A 15,366-nucleotide genomic window follows, 5' to 3' on the forward strand; every position below is an offset into this window, starting at 1 on the left:
TTTGGCCCGAGTTCAAGCCAACATTTGTGAGTTCAGCTTGGATGGGGCCAGGCCCAGAACCCACCCACCTACTCAGATTTTAATGGAACTGCTGGCTGGGTTCTTGCTCTAGCCTTCTGGATGCCCGGGACTCCCCGGGAGTCCGCTCTTGCTACAGCAGAAGTTGTTTCCCCCTCACACATCCATGAGGAAGCAAAGCTAAGGGAATCACTCTGGCAACCTTGGCTCTAACCTGTCAGCCCAGCAGAGAACAGAACTCTACGTGCCCAGCACCTCCAGGGCTACTTGTCCTTTCTTATGCCCAAGAAGTGGGGTCCTCTGCAATCTTCACCAAAATAAAATTAGGAAGTAAAAACCACACAAGAGAACTGTGAAAGAAGTCATGATATTCATTCATTCAATCATATTTATCGAGCGCTTACCATATGCGGAACACTGTACTCTGCACTTGGAAGAGTACAATAGAACAATAAACAGACACATTCCCTGCTCACAATGAGCTTACAGTCTAGAGGTGGGGGAGACAGATATTAATATACATAAATAAGTGACAGATTATGTACATAAGTGCTGTGGGGCTGGGAGAGGGGAAGAACAAAGGGAGCAAGTCAGGGCGACAAAAAAGGGAGTGGGAGAAGAGGAAAAGGGGGATTAGTCAGGGAAGGCCTCTTGCAGGAGATGGATTTGTCTTTATACCTTCAATATTAACAAGCTCTTTAGGTATGAGATGTGTGCGCGTGGTCCTTTAGAGTAGACTAGAAGCTTCTAGGGGGCAGAGCCTAGATAGTCTCTTCATTCATTCATTCATTCATTGTCAGTCATATTTATTGAGTGTTTACTGTGTGCAAAGCATTGTACTAACCATTTGGGACAGTAAAATATAATAATAAACAGACATATTCCCTGCCCACAACAAGCACTCCGTTATATTATATACTCCCAAGTGCTGGGTTCAGTGCTCTGCACACAATAAGCAGTCAATAAATACCACTGATTAATTGATCGATTGATTGTGTCTATCCTGAATGGAGTCTAGAATAACCTAGCCTCTCAGTTCAGGGCCAGCCACTCCATCCAGCTTGTCCTGCTCCATTCCTCTCAAGTTCTCCCAGCTCAATCAGTTAATCACTGGTATTCATTGCATGCTTATTGTATGCAGACCACTGTACTAAGGGCTTGGGAAGTATAATATAATAGAGTTAGTAAATATGACTAACTCTAGTCATAGAGTAGATAAACCTACCTATCTAGGAGCTTATAGTTAGCTCCCACCTGAAGTTTCACACCCTAGCTCTCTATGTATGGGGGAGCACGGAGAAGGAAAAATGGGGAGGAAAAGCAGTATGGTCTAGTGGCTAGAGCCTGGGGCCTTAAGTCAGAAGGACCTGGATACTAAGCCTTGCTCTTCCACTTGTCTGCTGTGTGACCTTAGGCAAGTCACTTAGCTTCTCTCTGCCTGTTTACCTCAACTGTGAAAGGGGGATTAAGACTGTGAGCCCCATGTGGGATATGGGCTGTGATCTGCCTCATCTCTCACACTCCCTCCCCCTGCAAATCTTCGCTACTGCCCCACAGAGACCTCCACTCTCTCGATCCCATCCGTCTTTCCAATAGCATCTCTCCTCACCTTGCCGCCCTGTCCTCTCTTCCCACTCTCGACGATCAGGTCTCCGCTCTCAACTCCACCCTCTCTACTCATCTCGACTCTCTCGCCCCCCTTTCCCTCCGCCGCTCTCGCTCCACTAACCCACAGCCCTGGATCACCTCCTCCGTCCGCCTCCTACGCTCCTATGCTCGAGCTGCTGAGCGCCGCTGGCGAAAGTCCAAGCACCGAGCCGACCTCACACACTTCAAATTTATCCTTTCCTGCCTTAACTCTGCCCTCTCCTCCGCCAGGCAAAGCTTCTTCTCCTCCCTCATCGACACCCATGCCCGTCACCCCCGCCGATTGTTCCGGACCTTTAACTCTCTCCTTAGGCCCCCTGTTCCTCCCCCTCCCCCATCTCTCACCCCTAATGATCTGGCCACCTACTTCCTCACGAAAATCAACACGATCAGGTCTGAGCTCCCCAAAGTCACCCCTCCGCCTCTCCCCTCCCCCCCCAACAACCCCCTCCCCTACTTTCCCATCCTTCCCTGCAGTATCCTCAGAGGAGATCTCCTCCCTCCTCGCAAGTGCCACCCCCTCCACCTGCGCCTCGGACCCCATTCCCTCTCACCTTCTTAAAACCATCGCCCCTGCCCTCCTCCCGTCCTTAACTTCTATTTTAACCACTCATCTCCAAGGGCTCCTTCCCCTCTGCCTTCAAACATGCCCACGTCTCCCCCATCCTAAAAAAACCCGCTCTTGACCCCACTTCCCCCTCCAGTTATCATCCTATCTCCCTACTACCCTTCCTTTCCAAAATCTTAGAACGAGTCGTCTACAATCGATGCCTAGAATTCCTTAACTCCCATTCTCTCCTAGACCCCCTCCAATCTGGCTTCCGTCCCCTCCACTCTACCGAGACTGCTCTCTCTAAGGTCACCCGTGACCTCCTTCTTGCCAAATCCAATGGCTCCTACTCCATTCTGATCCTCCTTGACCTCTCTGCTGCCTTTGACACTGTCGACCATCCCCTCCTCCTCCATACCTTATCTCACCTTGGCTTCACGGACTCTGTCCTCTCCTGGTTCTCCTCTTACCTCTCTGGCCGATCATTCTCGGTCTCCTACGCTGGAGCCTCCTCCCCCTCCCATCCTTTAACTGTTGGAGTTCCTCAAGGGTCAGTTCTCGGCCCTCTTCTGTTCTCCATTTACACTCACTCCCTCGGTGAACTCATCCGCTTTCACGGCTTTGACTACCATCTCTACGCAGATGACACGCAGATCTACGTCTCCGCCCCTGTCCTCTCCCCCTCCCTTCAGGCTCGCATCTCCTCCTGCCTCCGGGACGTCTCCACCTGGATGTCGGCCCGCCACCTAAAACTCAACATGAACAAGACTGAGCTCCTCATCTTCCCTCCCAAGCCCGGTCCGCTCCCAGACTTCTCCATCACCGTGGATGGCACGACCATCCTTCCCGTCCCGCAGCCCGCAATCTCGGTGTCATCCTTGACTCGTCCCTCTCGTTCACCCCACACATCCTATCCGTTACCAAGACCTGCCGGTTTCACCTCTACAATATCGCCAAGATCCGCCCTTTCCTCTCCACCCAAACGGCTACCTTACTATTACGGGCTCTCGTTATATCCCGGCTAGACTACTGTGTCAGCCTTCTCTCTGACCTCCCTTCCTCCTCTCTCGCCCCGCTCCGGTCTATTCTTCACTCCGCTGCCCGGCTCATCTTCCTGCAGAAACGATCTGGGCATGTCACTCCCCTTCTTAAACAACTCCAGTGGTTGCCTATCGACCTCCGCTCCAAACAAAAACTCCTCACTCTAGGCTTCGAGGCTCTCCATCACCTTGCCCCTTCCTACCTCTCCTCCCTTCTCTCTTTCTACCGCCCACCCCGCACGCTCCGCTCCTCTGCCGCCCACCTCCTCGCCGTCCCTCGGTCTCGCCTATCCCGCCGTCGACCCCTGGGTCACGTCCTCCCGCGGTCCTGGAACGCCCTCCCTCCTCACCTCCGCCAAACTGATTCTCTTTCCCTCTTCAAAACCTTACTTAAAAATCACCTCCTCCAAGAGGCCTTCCCAGACTGAGCTCCTCTTCCAGCGTGGCTCAGTGGAAAGAGCACGGGCTTTGGAGTCAGAGTTCATGGGTTTGAATCCCGGCTCGGCCACTTGTCTGCTGTGTGACTTTGGGCAAGTCACTTAACTTCTCTGTGCCTCAGTTCCCTCATCTGTAAAATGGGGATTAAGACTGTGAGCCCCACGTGGGACAACCTGATTCCCCTGTGTCTACCCCAGCGCTTAGAACAGTGCTCGGCACCTAGTAAGCGCTTAACAAATACCAACATTATTATTATTATTATTATTATTACTCCCTCTGCCATCCCCCCTTTACCTCTCCGCAGCTAAAGCCTCATTTTCCCCTTTTCACCCTGCTCCTCCACCTCTCCCTTCCCATCCCCACAGCACTGTACTCGTCCGCTCAACTGTATATATTTTGGTTACCCTATTTATTTTGTTAATGAATTGTACATCGCCTTGATTCTATTTAGTTGCCATTGTTTTTACGAGATGTTCTTCCCCTTGACGCTGTTTAGTGCCATTGTTCTTGTCTGTCCGTCTCCCCCGATTAGACTGTAAGCCCGTCAAACGGCAGGGACTGTCTCTATCTGTTGCCGACTTGTTCATCCCAAGCGCTTAGTACAGTGCTCTGCACATAGTAAGCGCTCAATAAATACTATTGAATGAATTGAATGAATCAACCTGATTAGCTTTTGTCTATCCCATTGCTTAGTAGAGTGCTGGGCACATACTAAATACTTAACAAAAAACATAAAAAAGGCAGTTTAACTGGGTTTGAATGGTCTCAACCAATTATTGGTTGGGGTAGTCTAAACAGAATTTCTCTTCCCACTGGTGATGTTCACCGCTAGTAGGATGAAACTAGTCCCAGCCCAGGCAGGAAAACCACTCTAGAAAGGTGGAGGTTAATGCATTTGCTTGAGATTAAAGCTTGAATCCCTTTTATATCAACATTAAAAGCTTTCTCTGTGCCTGTTGCTTCTATTCTCTATTTTGGGATCTGTTATTGTTATTACTATTATCATTATTATTATCATTATTATTATTATTATCATTATGGCATTTGTTAAGCACTTACTTTGTGCCAGGCACTGTACTAAGCTCTGGAGCGGATACAAGCAAATCAGATTGAACCAAGTCCCTGTTCCACAAGAAGCCCACAGTCTCAATCCTCATATGAGGCCAAGAGAGGTTAAGTAACTTGCCCAAGGTCACAAGGCAGACATGAGGCAGAGCCAGGATTAGAATCCAGATCCTTCTACCTCCAGGCCCCTGCTCTATCCACTAAGCAATGCTGCTTTTCCCGTTGTTTTTTTCCCCCTCCCTCCACTCAGCTGAGAGGGAAAAGGGTGGGAGGGTGGGTGGGCTACAGTGCTTTTCAGCAGTGGTGGGGAGAAAATAAGTCAAAAGTCACTGGCTTTAGGCATACACCTGTGGAAAGGAAGTGGGCCAGGCCAGAGATTACTGGAGGTCCCTCCCTCACAGGATTGCCAGCCGCTGGGCCCAGGGGCGGTGGAGGAGTGAGCTGAGAACTGGATGGACCATCTTTTAAAGTGCTCCATTGTATTGTTCAGGTTGCAGGGGAAACAAGATGTTATTTCCTCACTTAGTACCTGAGATCCCACTGCCTACAGTGGGCAGACTAAGATTTAGCCCAGTGGCTCGGGACTCAGACTTGCGAGGGGAGAAGAGAGAGAAGGAATAAAACAAAGAGAGTGGAGAGATGGAGGGGGAGGTAGGGGGAGATCAAGCCAGAGAAGAGGAAGATGGAAGGAGAACAATAAAAGCAACTTGTATTTCTCTGGCACCTTTTCGTGTTCTTTCATTTATCCTCAGAACAGTTGGTGATGGTGAGGGACTCTAGTGGTAATTCACTTTGACCGAAGTCACACAGCACATTAGTGGCTGGAGCCCAAGTCTCCTGACCTCCCCTCCAGGTGAATGAGATAGAGGTTGAACTCATCCATACTTTAACTGAGACAAGCTTTGGTGAGAGGGGAGGACTCCCAAGCCCCAGCTGGGAACTCTCAGTTTGCCCCTTGGGGCTGCAGCTTCTGTGAAGAAGGAGCTGGGCTGGAGAGGCTGCGGAGAAATTGTTTGTCCACTTGCTGGGAAGAATAAGTGCCTGCCAGAGCAACTGTGCTTCACGCTTCCTGGTAAATCTCAGCTCCTTGGCTCGCCTACCTGCCTGCCCATCCATCCATCCATCCATCCATCCATCCATCCATCCATCTATCCATCCATTCATCCATCCATCCATCCATCTCATCTGGACCTAGCCAGCTGAGAAAGACTCTCTTTAGCTAGTTGGATGCAGCTGTGACCCCGGGGGAAATGGACATCACTGAGAGCAGGGAAACCAGGCTTGCTCCACTGGACTCGAGACCACCCAGCCCCCTCAGAGCCTTGTCCTCCATCCCTGGGCCCACAGGATTGAGGAAACACATACCAAGAGCACAGTCTTTCTCTAGTGCTCCCTCACCTGGTGCTCCTCAAACTCAGACCCCAGAAAGCCACCCAAGAGTGGCATCCTGGCCTCGGGTCTGCCAAGGCTAATCAAACAGAGAACTGTACTATCCCTCTTGGGAGAATACAATAAAGTTGATAGAAATAATCTCCAACTAAGCCCTCACTTCCTCTTCTTCCACTTCCTTTGGTGTCACCCTTGCCCCTGGATTTCCATCCTTTCTTCAACCCTCCTTCAGCCCCACAGCATTCAGCATTCAAAATCAAATGCTGGGCTGTTTTCTCCCCAGCCCCGGCCCTGTCCCCATCCCGGGGTGGTGAACCTTCAGTCCTGGGATTGGCTGAGGTCTGGCCATCCAGCTCACCTTGGGAGGAGCAGATCCCAGAGGTTTCTGCAGCCAGGGTGGAGGAGAGAAAGCAGCGGTGGCTGGCCTCCTGTGACAAGGAGGAAGTAAGGCTGGAAATGCAACACACAGTCGCTGGGGGAGGATTCCAGACAACTGGGATCCCCCCAGACTGGCCTTTCCCCATCTAGCTTTACTTCACAGCTGACCAGGCTGGCTACTTGGAGATCTATCCCACTAGACCCTACTAAGAAACCAAGTGTGCAAGCTGGAATGAATAGGATCCGAGTTATTAATTGCCTACAACAATTAGCCAGGATGCCTGGGCCTGCAGGCACCTCGGCTCTACGTGGGAGCCAATTACCGCCTCATCAATATTCATGCCGCATAATGCTCTCACTGCAGGAGAGCTGCCAGCTTCCCCCTCTGCTCCCCATTTCACCTCCCCCCACAACTCCAGGAGGATCCAGAGTCCTTGCTTTGTTTTCCTGGGTCCGGTGCTGACCACAGGTTTGAGGGTGCTGGAAGTGAAGTCTAAGAAAAGAGAGATAAGAGAGAGCTGAGAAGGCCTAGAAAGGAAGGGTCCAGCCTAAGTCAGTGCCCAGGAGCCATGTTGGGAGGAGGAGGGAGAGAAGATGTGGCAGGGGGCTGTTCGTCCCCACAGATGAGGGCAAGAGACCCAGAGCACAGGAAGCAGGAGGAGGAAAAGGCAGAGGAGGTGGGACCTCGTGGGGGTATCTTCAGGGGGCTGGGCCACGCGGGGAGTGGAGTGACGGGTCGGGCTTCTATCAGCTCTGCTCCCCCTTCACTCAGTCCTTCTTTGTACTCAGCAAAGAAGGGCCTCTGTGGGTCTGAGTGTGCGTGCATGTGCGCGTGCCAACGTGTGAGCCCGCCTCACGAGCTCAGCAACCAGCCCCCAGCCGCTTCTTCATTTCCCCTTCCAACTAGCCAGGGTCAACTGGTTCTGGCTTCCGGGTTCTTCCCCGTCCCCAGATCCCTCTCAGGAACCTGGTCCAGGTCTGACCACAGGTACAATATCTTGCCTGGAAGCCCTGAACTCCACAGTGCTAGAACCTGGAAAACAGGAGAGGCAAAGACCTAACTGGAACTTTTCCAATGAGAGAGGAGTTAAAAGCTGGGTGGGCAGAGCGGACAGAGCTGAGTGGGAAGAGTGGGCAGGGAGGGTAGAGTGGATGAGGTGGGCAGAGCAGTCAGTACAGGTAGGGTGGGCCAAGTCGGCAGGGTGGGCTGAGAGGGCGGGGAGGCCCGAGAGAGCAAGGGTGGGCCGAGAGGGCAAGGTGGGCCCAGTTGGCAGGGTGGGTAGGGCAGGCAGGGTGGGTAGGGCAGGCAGAGTGGACCAGATGGGCAAGATGAGCAGGATCCAGCACCAGAGACATTAGGAAATACAGCAAACAGGGGGTGCCGTGCTGGAGTCAGGGGGCAGGCCACACACTTCACACCAGGCCACACTGCCTGCTCTTCCCACCTCGTCCACTTCTGACTCTCTGCGGAACCCAGTGTTCTCAGCAGGTCCGTCCCCAGATGGTGGAAGGAGAGGAATGCCCCGCTGGTTCCCCAGTGTCCGGGTGCTGACTTGCCTTTATTTGGGGGCTGGAAATTGGAGAGGAAAGAGGGATTTTCTTTGGGAGATTCTCTCCCCTTTCATCCAAGGACCCCGAAGCCCTTTATTTTCAGTTTTGTCTCCAAGTTGCTGTGCATCCTGGGATGAGTCAATCAATCAATTAATCAGTGATATTTATTGAGCACTTACTATACTATGTGCAGACCACTGTACTAAGTGCTTGGGAAGTACAGTACAAAAGAATTAGCAGACGCAGTCCCATAACGAGCTTACAGTCTAGAGGGAGAGAGCTTATTATTGAGCGTTTACGTTGGCAGGGCCCTGAACCTAAGTGCATGAGTACAATATAGTTGGCATTCCAAGGAGGAATTTTCTTCTGGAAAAGGCTTTGGGAACTCCTGGGTAAGTTCCCAGGGTAATTATCATGTCAAAATGGATGGCAGCTCCTTTAATGGCAAGAGTAGTAGTAAGCACAGGTGGAATTAACAAGGGGCTGACAACCTAAGAGTGGAGTTCACCCTGGAAGGGTGGGGGTAACCGGAAATCCGGGCTTGGTCAAAGCTTGGGTGTTGGATGGGGGAGGTGTTGGAGCAGACTGACCTTTCACCTTAATGACCAGGGGTCCGGGCCAAGCCCCAAGACCAGCCCATATCTCACCGATCCTAAGACACAGAGGGTAGGATGGCACCAAAGAGGAAGCCAGTTGGAGCCCCCCCAACTCACATTTTCTGGGGTCAGACCTGTGCCCGGCATGGGGGAGGGTCATCACACGTGCTCACCCAACACCCTCCCTGCCCCGCTGCCCCCGAATCCTCCGTGTCCTTTCTCTGCCCAAGTTGCGATTGCACCCGTCTGGGCACGTCTGGTTCTGGCTCTCTGCGCCGGCATCCAGGGCCACATCTGGCCGTCGTGGAGCGGGATGCTGAGGGAATGCACAACGAGGCTTAATGAGGCCTCTCAGAGAATGCCGATCGAGGGACCCGGGGCACGGGCTAATTCAGGGCTGGAACGGCGCCCTGGGAGCCCAGCTGCCGCCTCGCTAAGACAGAGTACATGGACCCTCCCCCTTCCCACCCTTCCTCTCGCCTGCTCTTTTCTCCTCTCCTCCCTCCCCTCTGATTCAACCTCGCCTGCTTTCCGTCTGCCTCTTCCCTGCTTGCCTCTGTTCTCTCCTCCCTCTCATTTCCTCCCTCCTGCCACAGTTCCTCCTTTCCCCTCACCTCCCTCTTTTATTCACCGAGTAATACCTTCAGTTGGGGCCCACTTGGAGTAGTGGGATAGAGCACGGGCCTGGGAATCAGAAGGTTATGGGTTCTAATCCCAGCTCCACCACCTGTCTGCTGTGTGACCTTGGGCAAGTCACTTCACTTCTCTGTGCCTCAGTTACCTTATCTGTAAAATGGAGATTGAGACTATGAGCTCCAGCACTTAGAACTGTGCTTGGCACATAGTAAGAGCTTAACAAATACCATCATTATTATGTGGGACAGACTCTGTCCAACCCAATTTGCTTGTATCCACCCCAGCACTTAGTACAGTGCCTGGCACATAGTAAGCAATAAATACCGCAATTATTATTCTTATTCCAAAGAACTCAGGGCACATCACCCATGATCACAACTAGGCTCACACCACCCCTGGAAGAAAGGGGAAGGGATTATTTTCCCCATTTTACAGGGAGAAAACTGAGGTCCAATCAATCAATGACATTTATTGAGCATTTACTTTTTTTCATGGTATTCGTTAAGCGCTTTCTGCGTGCCAGGCACTGTTCTGAGAGCTGGGGTAGATACAAGATAATAAGATTGGGCACAGTTCCTGTCCCACGTGGGGGTCATATTTTGCAGGTGAAGGAACTGAGGCTCAGAGAAGTTAAGCGATTTGACCAAGGTCACACAGCAAAGTTGCAGAGCTGAGATTAGAACCCAGGTCATTCTGACTTCCAGGACCATGCTCTATCCACTAGGCCATGCTACTTCTCTTTCTGTGTGCAGAACACTGTACTAAATGCCAGGGAGAGTACAACACAAAAGAATTAGCAGACTCATACACGTTCCCACAAAGAGCTTATGGTCTAGAGAGGACCAGTGAGGTCAAGTGGCTTGCTTGAGGTCACAAATTGAGACAAAGGTGAAATGAGAGCAAGTATCCAGGCCCTCAGCCTCCAGGGTCTCCTCTTTGGAAGAGTTTGTGCTTTTTTTTGTGGGGCGGTGGGGGGGACGAAGGGGAAGGGGGCAAGTAACCTTTAGTTCTGGGTTCTCCAGCTCCAACAATAGCAGCTCTGTCCGTGGGGTGCAGGAGAGCAGCCCCAACTCTGGCCCAGACAGAAGCTTTCTGGGCTGATGGCTCTGTCAGAAATAACATATGGCTCAGTGGAAAGCACATGAGCTTGGGAGTCAGAGGATCCGGGTTCTCATCCCGGCTCTGCCACTTGCCTGCTGTGTGACCTCGGACAAGTCACTTAACTTCTCTGTGCCTCCATTTCCTCATCTGTAAAATGGGGATCAAATACCTGTTCCCCCTTCTCCTTATAATGTGAGCCCCATGTGGGACAGGGGACTGCATTCAACTTAATTATCTTGTGCCTACCCCAGTGCTTAGTACAATGATCGGCTCATGCTAAGTGTTAAAATAATGCCACTAGTATTATTATTATATGAATCGGTGGTGATTTTGGTACTGGGGTTTGGGGTCAGGTTAAAGAAGAGGTTTCTTTAAGGAGAAGGGCAAAAGAAGGTAGGGCTTTTGGGTGGGGATGAATTGGGGTAAAACTACTGCCACGGGGAGACTCAAATATGGGTCTTTTCTCCTTGCCCAGAAGCTTTCAGGGGAGCGAGGCTCGACGTTCGTCCCAAAACACTGGGAGCCAGAAACAGTTGCTTCACCCCACAGCTGGATAGCAAGAGGAACTGACTTACTCAATATTCATTCATTCACTCACTCAATCATTCATTTAATCATACTTATTGAGCATTTAGAGTGTGCATAGCACTGTATTAAGCACTTGGGGGACTACAATATAGCAATAAACCGACACATTCCCTGTCCACAATGAGCTTACAGTCTAGAGGGGGAGACGGACATTCACGTAAGTAAATAAATTATAGACGATAGCATCTATTAAGTACCAGAACTAGACATGGTCCTTGGTTCCCAAAGGACTCATGTCCCAAGAAAACCTGGGGAGAAGCGGTTGGTGACAGAAGCATCAGGAAAGAAGAATCAGTGAACAAACAAAAGACAAAGGCAAAAAGAAATCCAATAACAATGAATCATATCGTAGCTTGCTGATTGCCCCATAGAGTAGGGAGGTTAGAGAGACTGGGGGGTAGGGGGAGGATCACGAATGAAGAAGGGATTATAGGGGAGAGAGACCTCTGTGCACAGAAATAATAATTTTGGTCTCTAAGCGCTTACTAAGTTCCAAGCTCTGTACTAAACATGGGGGTAAAGTGCTAGATAATAGAGCTAAGGGGAAGGGAGAACAGGTACTGAATCCCCATTTGGCAGCTGAGGAAACAGAGGCATAGAAAAGTTAAGTGGTTTGCCCGAGGTCACACAGCAGGAAAGTGGCAGGGCCGGGATTAGCCGGCTTTACCTGAAGACATTAAATGATTCGTATGTAAGGGAGTCAACAGCTGGGTTGCTTTTGGAAGTAGGACCGCAGCACTGATTTGAATCCAAGACGTATGTTGCGAAGTGGGTGTACGTTACAATGAGCTCTGCAACGTGTTCCTTCCACGGATGCTAAAGGAGGCGAGAATGAGCGCAGGTCGACTCGAGGCAGCCCACATAATCTTGTTGCCAGTTTCTAGGGGGCTGGGCTCGTCAGGTTGGGGCAGAGGATGAAGCCAGGGGTGTAACTAAGGGGAAGAGGGTGAAACTATGTCCTTATCTATAATTATATATTATAAATTATTTATTTGTATTATTGTCTGTCTCCCCCTCTAGACTGTAAGCTCGTCGTGGATAAGGACATGACTACCAACTCTGTTGTATTGTACTCTCCCCAGCACTTAATACATATAAGTATTTGTTTTTTATGGTATTTCTTAAGTGTTTATTATGTGCCAGGCCCTGTACTAAGTGCTGGGATAGATACAAGGTTGGACAAAGTCCCTGTCCCACGTGGGGGCTCACAGTCTTAATCCTCATTTTACAGATGAGGAAGCTGAGGCCCAGAAAAGTGAATCGACTTGCCCAAGGTCATACAGCAAACAAGTGGTAGAGCAGGATTAGAACCCAGGCTCTTCTGTCTCCCAGGCGTGTGCTCTATTCACCAGGCCGTGCTGCTCTGCACACAATAGGTGCTCAATAAATACTATTGATGATGATAGGGGTCACCCACTCCATCTCTCCCTTGAGCACTGGGGTTCCCAGTCCCTGTGTGGAGCTTCCAGAAAGAGAAGTCAGGACTTTCCGAAGCCCCCAAACTAAACTCTGGACCTTTCCCTTTTTAGGTTGGGCTTATGGTGGATGATACAGATGCAAAATAGCCTCCTCCAGTTGGTGGAGGTGCTGAACGGAGAGGAGCAGAGCCCCAGCAACGAGCTGGCACTTTCCCTGTTTCTGTCCTTTCTCCGGCTCCCAGTGACAACACAGCACATGGGTATTTTTATTATTATTATTGCTATCGTTATTATTATTATTATATTTGTTAAGTGCTTAGTACTGTTCTAAGTGCTGGGGTAAAAGTTAATCAGGTTGGATACAACTCCTGTCCTCCTTGGAACTCACATCTAAGTAGGAGGGAGAACAGTTACTGACTCTCCATTTAACAGATGAAGAAATGGGCACAGAGAATAAGTGATCTGGCCAAGGTCACAAAGCAGACAACCGGCAGAGCTGGGACAAGAACCCTCGCTGTTCTCCTACTACAAGCCAGACCACACGCTGCGCTCCTCTCATACCAATCTAATCACTGGACCTTGATCTTGTCTATCTCACCGCCGACATCTCTCCCACGTCCAATTCTGGCCTGGAAGGTCCTAAGTGTGGTGTAGTGGATATAGTATGGGCCTGGGAGTCAGAAGGTCATGGGTTCTAATCCCAGCTCTGCCACTTGCCTGGTGTATGACCTTGAGCAAGTCACTTCACTTCTCTGGACCTCAGTTCCCTCATCTGTAAAATGGGGATTGAGACTGTGAGCCCCGCGTGGGACAGGGTCCGTGTCCAAATCCATCGGCTTGTATCCACCCCAGCGCTCAGTACAGTGCTTGGCACATAGTAAGTGCTTACCAAATATTATTATTATTATCTTCATATCTGACGATCACTCTCCCCATCTTCAAGGCCTTATTGAAGGCACATCTCCTCCAAGAGGTCTTCCCTGACTAAGCCCTCATTCCCTCTTCTCCCACTCCATCCTGCATCATCCTTGCACTTTGATTTGCATAGTTTATTCACCGTTCCCTCAGCCCCACAGCACTTACGTACATATCTGTAATTTATTTATTTATATTAAGGTCTGTCTCCCCCTCTAGACCATAAGCTTGTTGTGGTCAGGCAATGTGTCTACCAACTCTGTTACACTCTATTCCCCCAAGTGCTTAGTACAGTGCTCTGTATGCCATAAGCACTCAGTAAATACCAATTGATTGATTGATTGATTGAAGTGACTAGGATTAGGTGGAGGCATTGGCAGGAAGATGGAAGTGAGCAGAGGGATATAACTGGCTCATCTCAACACTGGGGTGAGTCAGCCACCGTGGTTCCGTGTTTCAGAAGCAGAAGGGTTCCCATTCTTTTCCCCTCCCAAAAAGGATTTTCCAAATCCACAGTGCTCCCGCCCACAAGACACCCCCCAACACCACCCCACTACACATTCGCCTCTCCCGGCCCCTCGGTTGGGTGAAGTCTCCCTTCCCAGCCCTCACTCCTGGTCTGCCCGCCTGACTCATTTCCTCTGATGTAAAGCAGGGCTCGGGGCTACATGCCACCCCAGCATGAATCATATTTATCACAAACAAGAAACAAAGGGATGTAGAGAACAAAAGAAGGGAGATGAGGGGGCTGAGGTGGAGAGAGAACAAGGGAGAGAGGGAGACAAATAGAGGAGCAAAGAGAAGGGACAGAAATCCCCATTAATTTCCCGATGTTTGCTCTGGGAGTCTAACAACAACCTGCTCTGTGGACGGTTTATCTTGGTTCCTCAGCTGTGAAATGCACTGTGCTCTAGCATCTTGTGAGCTTTAGAGATTTGCCAGGGACCTGGGGATGAAGCAAGAGAGTCCGCAGACAGAGATAGGCGCTCCCGTCCCATACATTATACACCGAGGAAATGCATTTCTTTCAGTGCTGCCCATGGGTGAAATTGCATTATATTCTGTTTGGGTAATTGGATGTCATCTACCTCCCGACTTGTTAGAGGATGGCCCTGTCTTCCCGGGCTCGGGCTGTCCATCACCTCCTCCAGACCCCCCGGAGCTTCGGACCCTGGAAACCTCTGGGAGTTCTTGCTGGCTCGCCCACCCTCCCTTCCCTCGGGACCTGGGGAAAGATGAAAGGAGGGCTGAGCCCCGAAGATATGGTGAAGGGGAATGGAGGCAAACCAAAAGCCCCTGAGAAAGGCAGGAGAGCAGAAGGGGAAGGAGCAGACAGGATAGATGCAAAATTCCAAAAATATGAGAGGAGGAAAAAGGGCTCTAGAGAGAATAATACACTTAGTGGCAAGAGCACAGGCTTGGTTGTCAGAGGGCATGGCTTCTAATCCCAGCTCTGCTACTTGTCTGCTATGTGATCTTGGGCAAGTCACTGTGCCTCAATTACCTCATCTGTAAAATGGGGATTAAGACTGCGATCCCCATGTGAGACAAGGACTGTTCCAACCTGAATACCTTGCCCCAGTGCTTAGAACAGTGCTTGGCACATAGTAAGTGCTAAACAAATATTGAGATTGTGAGCTCCATATGGGACAGGGACTGAATCCAACCTGATTTGCTTGTATCCAATCCAGCGCTTAATACAGTACCTGGCACAAGTTAGGCACTTAACAAATACCATTATTATTATTATTATTATTTGAGCCAGAGGCAGGAGAGTCAGTGAGTTTTCCTAGCCAGCTCCTGCTCGTGGATAATCTGTATCAGATACCGGAGATGGGATAAGGATACTGTTCCCTGGAGTCAGGAAGACTGGTTCTTCCAGATCACTTGGGCCCTGACTCACTGTGGGAGAGTTTGGATAAGTCCCCATCTTATAGATGAGGAAACTGAAGCCCAGAAATGTTGCAACTTGCTCAAGGTCACACCTTGGTCATCTGCCTAGAGAAGCAGACTAGCCTGGTGGACAGTACACGGGC

The sequence above is a fragment of the Ornithorhynchus anatinus genome, chromosome 5 (genome assembly GCF_004115215.2).
Source record: "Ornithorhynchus anatinus isolate Pmale09 chromosome 5, mOrnAna1.pri.v4, whole genome shotgun sequence".
Taxonomy (NCBI): domain Eukaryota; kingdom Metazoa; phylum Chordata; class Mammalia; order Monotremata; family Ornithorhynchidae; genus Ornithorhynchus; species Ornithorhynchus anatinus.